Below are 15,050 nucleotides of genomic sequence, written 5' to 3' on the forward strand. Positions count from 1 at the left end.
GGGAAGAATCTCAAACATATGGGCACAGGGGAAAAATTCCTGAACAGAACACCAATGGCTTATGCTCTAAGATGAAGAATTGACAAATGGGCCCTCATAAAATGTCAAAGCTTCTGTAAGACAAAGGACATGGTCAAAAGGACAAAAAGGCAACCAACAGATTTCAAAAAGATCTTTACCAATGCTACACCCAATAGAGGGCTAATATGCAATATATACAAAGAACTCAAGAAGTTAGACACCAGAGAACCATATAACCCTATTAAAATTGCGGTACAGCATTAAACAAAGAAATTTCAACTGAGGAATATTGAATGGCCAAGAAGCACCTAAAGAAATATTCGACATCCTTAGTGATCGGGGAAATGAAAATCAAAACAACCCTGAGATTCAACCTCATACCATGGCTAAAATAAAAAAAGCTCAGGTGACAGCAGATGCTGGTGAGGATGTGGAGAAAAAGGAACATTCTGCCATTGCTGGTGGGATTGTAAGCTGATATAACCATTCTGGAAATCAGTTTGGTGGTTGTTCTTCAGAAAATTGGGCATAGCACTACCTGAGGACCCAGCTACACCATTCCTGGGCATATACCCAGAAGATGCTCCAACATTTAATAAGGACACATGCTCCACTCTGTTCATAGAAGCCTTATTCATAATAGCCAGGAGCTGTAAAGAATCCAGATGTCCTTCAACAGAGGAATGGATAACGAAAATGTGGTACATTTACACAATGGAGTACTACTCAGCTATTAAAAATGATGAATTCATGAAATTCTTAGGCAAATGGATAGAACTAGAAAATATCATGCTGAGTGAGGTAACTCAATCACAAAAGAACACACATGGTATGCACTCACTGATAAGTGGATATTAGCCCAGAAGTCTGGAATACCCAAGATACAATTCACAGACCACATGAATCTCAAGAAGATGGAAGACCAAAATGTGGGTGCTTCGGTCCTTCTTAGAAGGAGAGCAGAATACTCACAGGAGCAAATATGGAGAAAAAGTAGAGCAGAGACTGAAGGAAAGGCCATCCAGACACTCTTCCACCTGGGGATTCATCCCATATACAGTTACTAAACCCAGACACTACTGTGGATGTCAAGAAGTGCATGCTCAAAGGAACCTGATATGGCTGCCTCTGGAGAGGACAGGCCAGAGCCTTTCAAATACAGAGGCAGATGCTCACAGCCAATCATTGGGCTGAGCTCGGGTTCCCCAATAAAGGAGTTAGAGAAAGGACTGAAGGAATTGATGGGGTTTGCAACCCCATAGGAAGAACTACAATATCAACCAACCAGACCCCCATTGATCCTAGGGACTAAGCCATTAACCAAGGAGTACAAATGGCTCCAGTTGCATATGTAGCAGAGGATGTCCTTGTCATGTGTCAATGAAAGGAGAAGCCCTTGGTCCTATGAAGGATTGATAGATTCTCCAGTGAAGGGGAATCCAGGGCAGAGAGGTAGGAGTTGGTGGGTGGAGGAACACCCTCATAGAAGGAGGGGGAGGGAGGATGGGATAGGGGGTTTCTGGGCGGGTAGGGGAAACCGGGAAAGGGGATAACATTTGAAATGTAAATAAGGAAAATATCCAATAAAAAAAAAAGATGCCGGGCTTTTGCTAAACACACTAATTAAGTAGTTACTCTTGACACATAAGTCTAACTTCATTGATGTGTAGAAGGAATTGAGACTTGTCTTTTTTTTTCTAGCCTTACCTTGTTTAGAAGACATAAATATAAATCTCTGCTTTTTTTTTTTTTTTTTTTTTACTTTTTAAACAAGAGAAAAGACAAATGATATGGATGGCACCCCTTTGCTTGCTTTGGCAGTGCCTGGACTGAAATTGAAATGATACAGAGGAGATTAGCATGGCCCCTGCACAAGAATGACAGGAAATTTCATGAAGTTTTTCATATTTATAAACCATTTCTTTCAACATCAATGAGGATGAATTAAAAGAAGTTTTAGAAGATGCCACAGAAATCAGATTGGTCAGCCAGGATGGGGAGTCTGAGGGGATTTCTTACTGAATTCAAGACAGAAGCAGATACAGAGAAAGACTTTGAAGAAAAGTGGGAGGCCAGAATTGATGGGTGATCTCTTTCACTCTATTACACTGGAGAGAAGTGATAAAGGCAAGAGAGATCTGAAGAGAATAGCACTCGGAGTGGTGAATCAAAAACTCTGGTTTTACAAAATATTCTCTTCAGTGCAACAGAAGAAGTTCTTCAGGAAATATATGAATAAGCAGCTTTTGTCAAAGTGACCCATAACCTAAATGGCAGATCTAGAGGGTATGCATTTATAGAATTTGCTTCCTTTGAAGATGCTAAAGAAGCTATAAACTCCTGTAATAAAATGAAAATCGGGAGTAATCAGGCTGGAGTTACAAGGAACCAGGGTATTGCCTATTGCAAGAAGTCATCCATCCAATCCTGTTTGTCAAGGGTCTGCCAGAGGATACCACCAAAGAGAATCATTTGAGGGCTCTGTACACAGATTAGGAAATTGGTTCTTTCAAAGAGTTTGCCTTTGTAGACTTCAATAGCAAGAAAGATGCCAAAGTTGCCACTGAGACCTTGGAAGATGGAGAGACTGGTGCGCAGGGAAATATAGAGTTGTCTTGACCTCACTACCTTGAGAGGCAGGCATCATAGGTTTTTCAGGTTAGAATCCATGGCTCCTGGGATACAATGCGCCTTCCAGTTCCTGAGAGACTAATGCACTCCCACAGGCAGTGAAGTATCCAGGCCTCTTTGTGTTTCTTTATATGTACCCTTGGAAGCCAAAGAAGCTTGGAAGCTTGGTAGGACAATTGGTCTTAGACGTGAATCTTGTGAACCCTGTATAGCTTGAAAACTTCAATGTATCCTGGCGACTATGCCTATATTGATTCTGGCAATTGCCATTATATTCTGTTTCTGATAAACGTATAAAAAGCCAGATGTGGATCCCTGCAACCAACCATTGGACTGAGCACAGGGACCCCAATGGAGGAGTTAGGAAAAGGACTGAAGGAGTTGAAGGGGTTTACAACTCCACAGGAAGAACAACAATATCAACCAACCAGAGCACCTGCTCCTGAGCGCTCACTAACTAAAAAGTACACATTGAGGGACCCATGGCTCCAGCTGCATATGTAGCAGAGGATGGCCTTATCTGGCATTAATGAGAAGGGAGGGTCTTGGTCCTGTGAAGGCTTGATGCCCCCTGCCCCAGTGTAGGGGAGTTCTAGGGTGGTCAGGTGAAAGTGTGTGGATGGATGGGGGAGCACCCTCATAGAAGAAGTGGGAGGTGGATAGGATAGGGGTGTTGTGGAGGGGCAACTGGGGAAGGGGATAATATTTGAAATGTAAATAAATAAAATATCCACTAAAAAAAAGCCAGATTGCTGTTAATAAAATTGTCACAGAACAGACTCAGTTGTACTGTGGCCCCTTTATCCTGCCCTGATTTAATTCCTAACAACCATACCAGGTGACCTTGGTCTCCTAAGAAAGTGCAGGGACTTACACTGATAGAAACACTGTTACCTTGGACTGAGACAAACCTAAGAGTAAGAGTGACTTTGGAGGTCTTGTTGGAGGCAAGAGAGTTTTAGGAGCCTAGGCAGTGGGCAGAGGGAATGAGGCTTTGTAGGTGAGAAAGATTCTTAAGTGGTAGAGGAGTAGAGGCGACTTTTAACCACAGGAAAGAAAATAGTTTGAGTAGCTTCTTCCATCCCAGTCTTTCACTCTTCATTTGAAAGAAAGGACTGTGAGGTTTTTTTCTCCGATACCTGTTCAATGACAGCTGTGTAAAGTCATTCCAACACAGTATCAAGCTGTGTGGTCTGTGTTCAATCCACATAGATAACATTTCAAAAGAGATACCCAGTTGGTTTTGACCAGTTATTCATATAAGCTTTTATAGATTAATGATAGAACTAATCCTCATCTGTACATTTTGAATTTATGCTGATTCATTCCATATACAAAACTGTTTTCCCTTACAAATATGTATATTTTTAAATTTTCCATTTGCAATGGAGGGCTGTAAAGAGATGTTTTGTATGTTGTGTGTGTGTGTGTGTGTTGACTTTGGGACAAATTAAATGTCCTAAACTCTGTTGAAAAAAGAATGATACTCTTACACTCTTAACCAATCTGTTTGCTGATAACAAGTGAACCCAGTGTCTGTTCTGGGTTAAGTTCCTTTGGTAATGTGAAGAGGAGAAGGATGCTATTTTGATTATTATGATGTCTATACAATCAGTTATTGGTTCCCTACTTTAATACAAAGCCTGTTTCCATGTGCACCACCCGCACAACTTGTGCCTGCAGAGGCCAGAAAGAGCATCAAGTCCCCTGGAAATTGAGTTACAGATGGTTACGAGACATCATGTACGTGTGGGATCAATCTCAAATCTACAAGCAGAGCTTATGTTTTTAACCCCCAAGCCATCTTTCTAGTCCACAAAAAGCAATCTTAAAAAGAGTCAAACGTGAATTTGTCCTAGGAAAACTCAATTGGGTGACCGCCACCTGATTCCCATTACCTCCAACTTACAGGTGAAATGAAGACCCAGATTTATGATAATAGAGGAAATAAGAGACACTGGTATCAAGAGCAACTCTCCCTGACAGTGATAAAGAGGACAACAGCTAAAGAAAGCATGAAGAATACATTAAATTACACTAACCAAATAGTTTTTAATATATTTTCTGATGTTTTCTATATTACATTTCAGTTGAACAATCAGATAACTGAGTAACTTTGATATTTTATTTCAAACGTATAACAGCAGCAACTGTGTAAAAACAAGTATGATTGTTACTTGCCTTTCAGCTTTTGTCACATGCATGGAGATGTCACATGCCTACATTTGTTGTACCCAGGACATGTTTTTATTTCTAAACCTTTAATTTTTTGGTTCACAAGTCTGATATAGAATGCTGTTTTTCATAATATGTTTCATATGTAAAATATGTTTTATATGTAAATTAAAAATCTGTAAAGGGTTGGAGAGATTGCTCAGTAGGTAAAAGCACTTGGTGCTCTTGCAAAGGACCCAAGTTCAATTCCCAGAACCGACAGAGTGGCTCAAAACCACCTAAAACCCCCATCACCAGGCAGATTCAACAGTCACATGTGGTGCACATAGATACATGTCAGCAAAACATTCATACATAAAATAAAATAAGGCTTAAAAATTCCCTAGAACATATTTTGGAAATTTTGTGATTTAAGGTTCTGGGAGCTTCAGTTTGAATTAAATGTTTTATTTTGATAAGCCCCAAATCACTTAGCACCAGACTGCACGGGAAGGGAATCACAGCAATCTATTGTTGGCTTATATATTGGATTACAGTCTCCAGAGGACAATATATTCATTACTGAATTTTTGGAAGCTAGTAGGTATTTTTCAATCAACTAATTATTGTTTGTTATTTTCATTTTGCTTTTTAATGATTTATACTTAAAAAATAAACAATGAGACTAGAGATAAGTGCTGAATCATAAAGCAACTAGACATGCATATGACTGAAGAAATGATTGCAAAATAAATTAGAGTAATTCAAAGGCAATTTAATTATGTCTAGCAGCTATATGAATGAATAAACATTTACATACACTTTAAGTATTGAAATAAAATTACAATTAAAAGAGAGATCAAATTAATTCTGTTTTATTCCTGGAAGCCCTATTCTGTTCTAATAAATATTTTTTGTTCCTTCTCCTTTTCTACTACACCTTTAATGGTCATTGTCTTAGTTAGGGTTTTACTGCTGTGAACAGACATCATGACCAAGGCAAGTCTTATAAAAAAGAAACATTTAATTGGGGCTGGCTTACAGGTTCACGTTCAGTCCATTATCATCAAGGTGGGAGCATGGCCATATCGAGGCAGGCATGGCACAGGAGGAGCTGAGAGTTCTATGTCATCATCCAAACGCTGCTAGTGGAAGACTGACTTCCAGGCAACTAGGGTGAGGATCTTATGCCCACACCCACAGAGACACACCCATTCCAACCAGGTCACACCTATTTCAACAAGGCCACACCTTCAGATGGTGCCACTCCCTGGTCCAAGGATATACAAACTATCACAGTCATCTTTCATTCTATGATATGGAATGAGATGAAGTACCACATTCTCTGAGTGATCTAAGAGAGAGGCACACACCCAGGTCGTTTCATAGTAGCTTCGTGATTGAAACACACTGGACAGATTCAGAAATAATCAAGGCTCGCTGGGGGCTCACAGAGAATGAAGCAACAATCAGAGAGCTGGTGTGAGTCTGACCTGGGTCCTCTGCACATATGTTATGGTTGTGTAGCTTGTTGTTCTTGTGGACCTCCTACTGGCGAGTGCAGGGCCTGTCTCTTACTCCGTTGCCTGATTTTGGGACCCTTTTCCTCCTACTGGGTTGCCTCATCTGACCTCAGTATGAGGGTATATGCCTATTGAATCTTGATATGCCATGTTTGCTTAATATCCCTGGGAGGCCTGCTATTTTCTGAAGGGAAACAGAGGGGGAGTGAATCTGAGGGAGAAAGGAAGTGAGGGAGAGAGTAGCTGGGAGAAGAAACTGTGGTATGGGTATAATATATGAAAGAGAAACAAACAAACAAACAAACAAACAAACAACAACAACGTGTAATCTGTAGCTATGTGTAATTTGTCCTGTTCTTTCACCATTAAATCCAATTTTATAGTTAATGTGTTCCATTTTCTAGAACACCTGCTTTCTCTACTTGGCTTGTTCCTACAGCTTTACTAACATGCCTTCTTTAATATGGCTTAAGTCATTTTTTATGACATATAAAATTAGGGAGGTCTGTATGATGCAAAAATACAGCCCAAAGGACTGAAAATTCACAATGTGATGCAAGTTCTAAGGTAGTACTCCACAAGGACCAACAATCCTCCCTCCAACATTTTCCATATTATTATCCTTGATTATTTTTAAATTCATTGCTTGCTTACTTGTTATATAGTCCCTTTCCCCTCAGACTTCCCCCTTTCCTAGGCCTCAAGTCTCTGGAGGATTAAGTATGTCTTCTTCTACTGAGGCCTCTCCAGAGAGACCTCTGTTATATTTGTGCCAGTGGCCTCTGGCCAGCCTGTGTATACTCCTAGTTGGTGGCTCTGTCTCTGGGAGCTCTCTGGGGTGTGAGTTAATTAAGACTGCTGGTGTTCCTATGGTGTAGCTCCCCCCTTCAGTGTCACTAATCAACCATAGGGGTTCTTGAATTCAGTTCAATGGTTGGGTGTCTGCTTCTGTCTCAGCCAGCTGCTGGTAGGGCCTCTCAGAGGACAGCCATGCCAGGCTCCTGTCTATAAGCACATCATAGCATAGTAGTGTCAGGCCATGGTGTCTTCCCATGAGGTGGATCCCAGTTGGGCCAGACATTGGACCTCCTCTCCTTCAGTCTTCTCCATTTTTGTCCCTACAGTTCTTTAAGACAGGAACAATTTTGGCTCAGTAATTTTGACTGGGTGTTAGTGACCCTGTTCCCTACTTGAGGAACAGGGTTACTACTGGAAGTGGGGTCTTATTTAAAGTTTCCTTTCCCCAATATTTTGACTAAGATCATCCCTTTGAGTCTTTAGAGACTCTCACCTCCCAGGTTCTAGTACTTTCTAGAGGGTCTCCCCACTTCTCACTCTATCCACCCACAAGCTACAGCCTGTGTGCCCCCAACTCCAGGTGGTGAAAGAGTTACTTTCAAAAGGAGAAGCCTGAGAGGGTTGAACCTGCACTGTGTTCTTCTCAAACAGGACCACATAAAGAAATGCTCTCAGCTCACCCAAGCAGACACTCATACCCTGATGCTGAGTTGGTAAAGAGGATCTAGAATTTTTTTAAGCTGGTCTCAGAATTATCAATCGTGCACATGATTTGGGGTTTGCCAAGAAGTACAATAAAAGTTTCCAATATTTTTACCAGAGCTCCAGAGAAAAGCAAATAAGGCCAGTCATTGAGGAGCAGGTTTAAATTCCCCATGGAAAGCCCATAGGAGTTACCTCTGAAGCTATGAACATGAAATATAATATTGAGATGTTAGAGGATATTGGATATGTTAGAATGTATGATGTTTACTAAGGAGGGCTGCATTATTATGTGGAAACAGTTCAAGAGATGTGCTTCTACATGACATTATCATGGGGTGTGGATTCTCAGGTACACTTGACTATAGATAATCCTGTCCTCGGTTCCACATCTCAGACATGAAGCTGTGGGGTATGATCCTTGCTTTATCAAGTCTCATTACTGCTTTCTTTGGTCTGAGCTAGTCTGTCTATCTTCTTGTTTCTCCTTCCTGGAATGGAAGTGTTTACTCCCATGACACTGCACACTGAGAATGGGTAACCTGTATTGACTTTACCTAAATCCCAAAAGAGGCTTTGATAGTTTGAGTAGTATAAGGCTATGGATACTCTTCAATTTTGACTAAATATATTCTTATCATGAGATGATCATGAGCCTGTGGTATCCAGGTGGGGGAATGTTATGTTTTGAATAGGTTTATATGTTGGGACACATGATCTCCAGCTAGTGACACTAACTTCAGAGATATTTGAGAAGACTGGATATAAAGACTGGCTAGTACAGATATTTGAAGGTTGTAGTTCAGGCTCATTTTGTTTTCTACACTGGGCTTCCTTAGCTCAGGGGATTTGAGGTGTTCAGGTCCAAAGTTTCTGCCACCATACACTCTTTTACGCCCACATTACCATGATGGAATCAATCAAACTAGCCCTGCCAGCATGGACTCCCACCTTTCTAGCAATGATGGACTGCAGCTATAAAGCCACAGGACATAATAAATACTTCCTTGTCGAAGTTGCTTCCAGCAGGTATGTTGTGACAATAATAAGAAATATAACCAGTGTATGTATCTCTCCTCCTATCTATCTATAACTTATTATTGTGGAATTTTTCTACTTTGCATGGGAGATTTTCATCCTATTAAGTTTACAAAATGCAAAGTGTAAAACAAATGACAGTGCCACAGTCCTCCTCCATAAATTTGCCAAGGAAAATTTATCTTACTTTGTTTTGTTTAAAATTCAATAGTCTATAGTACTTTTAACAAAAGGAATAAGCTATGTACAACTTCACAACTGTGACCATCCATGCTTAAAAAGTTAAAATCCTTCATTATAAAAAGCATTGTGTTTAATTAAGTGGATGCTTACTTTGAAGTCTAATGAATATAATATAGGAACTGGCCTTTGTTTCTATGACACAGAATTTAAAAAAAACAAAGTTAAACTGAATCTGAAGAACATCAGAATGAGAATGGAGTGTTTGGAACAAAATCCAGAGTCTAGTTCTATAATCTCATGTAAAACTCAGACAAAGTATTTATCTTTGCAGGGCCTGAAATTCTGATGTTCTGCCAAATGAAGTCAACCTACCTCAGTTGTGTTTGACAGTTGTGGCTGTTAGAATAGAAGAAATTGTACCTAGAGAAGTACTGTATTCAGAGAGCTTTGCTGCAAAAGTTGTTTACTTGAATAAAGACACTTCTGGGTGATATTGCTGCTGCCCAGGAATGCTCAACCCACATTCAAAAACTGAAAACTGAAACCTAGCAGATTCCCATCAAGAAAGTGCCTTGTGCTATATTTACTCAAGAATTTTTATCATTGAAATATGTATTTCTAGGTAAAGCAGATATGTCTGGCATGGCCTTGGTAGGGGGGGTAGAATGATATGGTTCCCACACCTCTGGAACAAAGCCACCAAGTGTGGGCTTCCAGGAATATTAATGGCTGCTGTGGGTATAAAACTTATTTGTATAATAATATACATATTTTATGTTCTTCCTTAAAGGAATGTCCTCCCTGTTAAGGTTAATGACTTCATGATAATCAGAGACAACATGAGTGTGGGAGTTGATGGTGTGGTTAATGTCTTAGCAAATTGTCAAAACCTAGGATATTCAGGACAGCTCCGAAGGCTGTGAGAAAGAACTCTGAAAACATAAGTTCAACACTGTATAAAAAATTTCTCAACTATGCAATATATAAGGATGCGATATGTATGAATAATATGAAAGGCTTCACAAATCTAAAAGAACAAAAGCAGTTGTACTATGAGCCAATTTGTCAGAAAGATATTAAGGAAGGAGATAATGAGATTTAGGGAGTGATGATTGAAGGAGATACCACTCAGCTAAATTTCAGATTCCTGAGCTCAAAGTCAGCCTGGGACAGATGGAATTTATTTCAGTCCAGGCCCTTGAATGGTAGAAATGAGTCCCATCCTATTAGCTTATCATTTGTGCTTAAAAATGGGAGACTGAGCTCTGAATTATTTTGCAATGTTAAAAAAAAAAAGAAAAACACCTATAGGGTTGCAGACCCCTTTCTAGTACCCCCTGGAGCTCGTGTCTCTAGCTGCATATGTATCAGAAGATGGTCTAGTTGGCCATCATTGGAAAGAGAGACCCATTGGTCTTGCAAACTTTATAAGCCTCAGTATAGGGGAATGCCAGGGCCAAGAAGTAGGGAGTGGGTGAGGAGGGGAGTGGCGGGGGGAGGATATGGGCCAAATTCCATTCTCCACCCACAAGATCATTCTTGAGTAAAATATTCTCAGAAAGTACTGACTGATAGCCACCGGACCCTCTGGAAAATTCCAGGTAGAGTTCAAATGCATGTCATACTTGCTAGCCAATAGATTTAAAGGTCAATAGGTTTAGCCAGTAAGTTTAAACGTAATCTTGCTGATGGAATCTATACCCCTAAAGAGTATAAAAACTGCTTGTAATAGCCATTCGGGGTCACCTTTTTAGTAATTCGCCTCGAGGGACAAATTGGAGGTTGACTGCAACACATCAGAAAATAAACCTCTTGCTTTTGCCTCAATCTGCATCTTGGTGTCTCACTCAGGGGGTGGGGGTGGGATCTGGAAGTAAGCATCACTGACTGAGAGTTGGGGCTACCACAGGCACAGTTTCCCTCTTCAATGGCAATCCTGAATGCTCTACTTGCCCTGGTGCGGAGCTTCAGACCATTTTTCAACAGATAACTTCATGAAGATATAGTTCAGGTCTGAGATCACTTCTGGGATTCTAAGGATGAGGGGCTCATAATATTTCATAGCATTTCTATAGAAAAGAGTATTACAGTAAAATATGCATCAATTGTAATATATCCTCATATTTATTGTGATAAAATCTGAAGGAAAAAGTTATATTAGAATATCTTCTCAGGTAAGTGTATAGAAATCCAGGCAAATGGTTATGTCTTCTTTTTCTTAAATTTCTTGTGCATTTGTGTGTGTGTGTGTGTGTGTGTGTGTGTGTGTGTGTGTGTGTAGGTCACAGAACAATTTGTAGGAGTTGTTTTTCTCCTTTCTCTCCTTTTACCATATGGGCTCTGAGGGTTGATCTCAGGTCATTAGCCTTTGTGGCACTGCTTTATAGCCTGTTGACTAAGCATTTTATTTTTTCAGAATTAATACTATTCAATCTGCTGAAGACACTAGCCTGGATTATGCTTCCTGGTCTTTTTCAGTTGCATGGAACAACTCCTAGCTTCTGAAGAATGGCTCCTAGAACATAGATACTCTCTGAGATCTGCCTGTTAGTAAGAAACACCCCTCCAACCCCCCCCCCCACTGCTTCTCTCTGACTGGGCCCCACTTTACTAATTTTGGTACATGAAGAAAATCTGGGCTTATCTTCCTGTTTTAGTCAGTTTACTTTTGATTTAAATTCTCTTTTTCTATGACGCATAGAAAATTCAAAATATACTGCCCACTTAAAATATTAATATGAAGAACTCATGCAGCCAGAAGAAAAGCACATTTCTTTAAAAGAGTTTTTACTACATTTCTAATAAAGCATTTTTCACATATTTGGAATGCCAGGTCATCCTTTGCAGTGAAATGCATGATTTAAAAATATTGATATTTAAAACAGAATGAACCAAGCAATTTCAAAAGTTGGAAAAACAATCCAAATGTATTCTTTTGTTTTCCAAAGATTTTGGTAATGAAGAATTCCATTTTTTATATACATCAACATGAGGAACTCAACTCATTAAAAGTAACATAAGAGAACACATACTATAGTAAAGAATAGAGGATGAAGTGAAAATGGGCATATTAACTTCATCAGTTCAAGAAATTGAAGTATGACTGATAAATATGAGAAATACCCACAAAAGAGGAACAGATTAGAAATAAAAGAATTTCTAAATTCTTTCTACATTCCTAATGAGATATTCTATATCTATATCCTATATTCTATCTATATTCTTTATCAGAAAGCCAGTGAGGCTATTCCAGCTTCACTTTGAGTTATTAGAACAGAGGCATTAAAAAAGTGTTTTTCCTACTGGTAAACGGTGAATTCATTAAGAATATGTTTTTTGCACACACAGAAAATAAACACACACACACACACACACACACACACACACACACACACACTCATTTAACTAATCATGATATGTAATATTTAGGAGATGTCAAAACAAAAGAAACTACTAGTATAAGTCAAAATAAAGATTGATGCTTTTTTCCATGAGGTATTTTCCAAGAAGTTTTCAAAGATCCTAATCAATGCAATCCTTAGGAAATGGAAAGGGAATTGGTAGTAACCATTTAAATTCTAATTGTTTAACATTGTTTTTTTTTTCTTCTCTCTCTAAGATTGTTCATTCTTAGCAATGGGTAGGCCAATGAAAGCATCCAGTGGAATTGATTTATCTTCAGTCCTATGCTATCTAAGTGCTCTGGCTAGATGAGCAAATATAGCAGGGCCCGGAGAAAGATTATAGGTTTTCAGATTGAGAAACCACAAACCAGAAAGAGGGATTCTACTTCTTAGCTAAAATTTGAACTTCCAGAGATTCAGATTCATTATCAGTATAAAGGATTTATTTAGTTGTAAAAATTAGTTAGCTGTATTTCCTCTGATACAGTAGAATATCAGATATAAATTATATCATATTTTTCAAATATGTGTGGTAAAATATTTCTGAAAAATTGCTGAAAATATAAAAGTGTGTATATTTGACAAAAATCTTGAGTGATATACAATTTAGGTACTATGAAATAATAACACATACATAACAATTTCAAAAAAAGGAACTCAAACACAGAGGCTAGTATACTGGCTATAATGTTTTATAAGAATTGTTACATTTCAAAATGTTTTTGAGTACATAACAGAAAGAATATATTCATGTTATTTAATTTGGAAAATGTTTATGTAAAATAGGCAATGCCATGTGGCAGTAGCTGCTACTTCCCTTATAATGTATGTACTCATGCAGCAAACATTTGATTGATCTCTGTATAGCACTTCCTGACCTGGATCTCTTGAAAGCACAAAAAAAAAAATCATCTAGATTCCTATTTTTTGAATTGGATTTAACATTGTTCTTTAGCATATTCAATTAATGCATTTCAGGAAAAATTGGTGACAACTTACATCACCATGTCACACTTGATAAGTGTATTATCTGGGAAAAAACATGGTGAACAGGACCTAGCTACTTCTTTGTACATACACATACTACACACACACACACACACACACACACACACACACACATACACACACACATACACACACATACACACACACACACCACATGCACATACCACACACACACACACACAGGCACATACCACACACACACACACACACACACACACACACACACACCACATGTGAGAGAGAGAGAGAGAGAGAGAGAGAGAGAGAGAGAGAGGTGAATTGATGACAAAGTTTAGCTTTATTATCTTCTCTTCTTTTCTCTTTCTTTCTTTCTTTTTTTTAAATCTTTCAGATCAGTTCACCAACCTCAGTAGTTACTTTCAAGTCACCCATCACCAACTGTGCATTTAATGAAAGTCTATTTTCTGTGTGTTTGGGATGAAATGTAAACATGTCAAATATTTATTTATGAGGTAGTCCCAGCCTGGCTGATAAATTCAGGGCAGTGTTCCAAGGTTGAATTTACTACAGAATATCAACTAAGCACAATAGAAATCTTTGAATGTAATAGAAACTTAAAAAAAAAAAGTCAAAGAAGGGTTGACATTGAGATGAACCCATGGAAGAAAAGCTGAAGTTCACCAGTAATTGGAGCAAGGTTGAAAATATTACAGACAACATAAAATGTCTGGAAGAATTTGAGAAAATGCTGGCTAACTTCCATGTAGCTGCTTTCCTTTCTCCACTTGAATGAATGAATTATTATGTTTGCTGATAATACCACTAAATGTGCATTAATATTACTTTGTGTCCTTTGTCTCATATATTCCTATAACTGGTACATTAATAATTCTAATATATTCTGTCTTCATCACTAATCTAATCTATAAATGGTTATACAGACTTCATCTTAGCATTCATCTTCCATTTAATTCATTCACTTTGCAATTGACCCAAATAATAAACATTTACACAGCTTATTGTCAACGTTAAATCATATATATTCTCCCTCACTGAGAAATTTAAGGTTTTAAAATTTGGAATGATTTGACATGAACCAAGTTAACACATATTAAAGGACAGAATGAAACAGCTGAATTTAAATTTTATAGATTAATAGTGGAATGCATAATTGTAAATGGTGATTTGTACACAGGCTAAGAAACTTTTGAATTATGTAGAAACTGAAACGGTTGATAAACTCCAAGAACATGCTTTCAATTTGTCTGAAGACACAGAGGAGACAGAAAAAGTCAAGGGCAATCAGGTTTGTTTACAGGACAGAGTAACTTATTTCACTGTCACTTCAGGAGTTGAGCTACTGACTCTCACAATGCTACAAAGGCTAGGTTGTTGAGGTCAATCAATAATCTTCCAGTGATAATATTCTAAATTATATTTCTGCCAAAAAAATCAATGCCAGTAAATTTGAAAACATCCACTACCACTCATTTTTATAAATAAACAGAATAAATGGATTCATTGTTCCTTCTCATCCAATAATCTTTGGTATGTACCTTGAAATTGTCCTGTCTCAGCTAATCTTGTTGGGAAGCATCATGGCTTACAATAGAACTTCATACTCTTC

At 38.4% G+C, this 15,050-nt stretch overlaps 1 protein-coding gene and 1 non-coding gene across 5 annotated transcripts in view; one reads left to right on the forward strand and one right to left on the reverse strand.

Annotated features, from left to right (window-relative positions):
- The window catches only part of Luzp2 (leucine zipper protein 2), a 393,196-nt gene that overhangs the window by 18,124 nt on the left and 360,022 nt on the right, over positions 1-15,050 (reverse strand). The gene's annotated exons all lie outside the window — the stretch shown is intronic.
- On the forward strand, positions 1,829-1,933 carry LOC115031700 (U6 spliceosomal RNA). The gene has a single exon (XR_003837360.1). It is a non-coding gene; the product is annotated as a U6 spliceosomal RNA (small nuclear RNA).

The sequence above is a fragment of the Mus caroli genome, unplaced genomic scaffold (assembly GCF_978045245.1).
Source record: "Mus caroli unplaced genomic scaffold, Mus_caroli_1 scaffold_8, whole genome shotgun sequence".
Classification (NCBI taxonomy): Eukaryota; Metazoa; Chordata; class Mammalia; order Rodentia; family Muridae; genus Mus; species Mus caroli.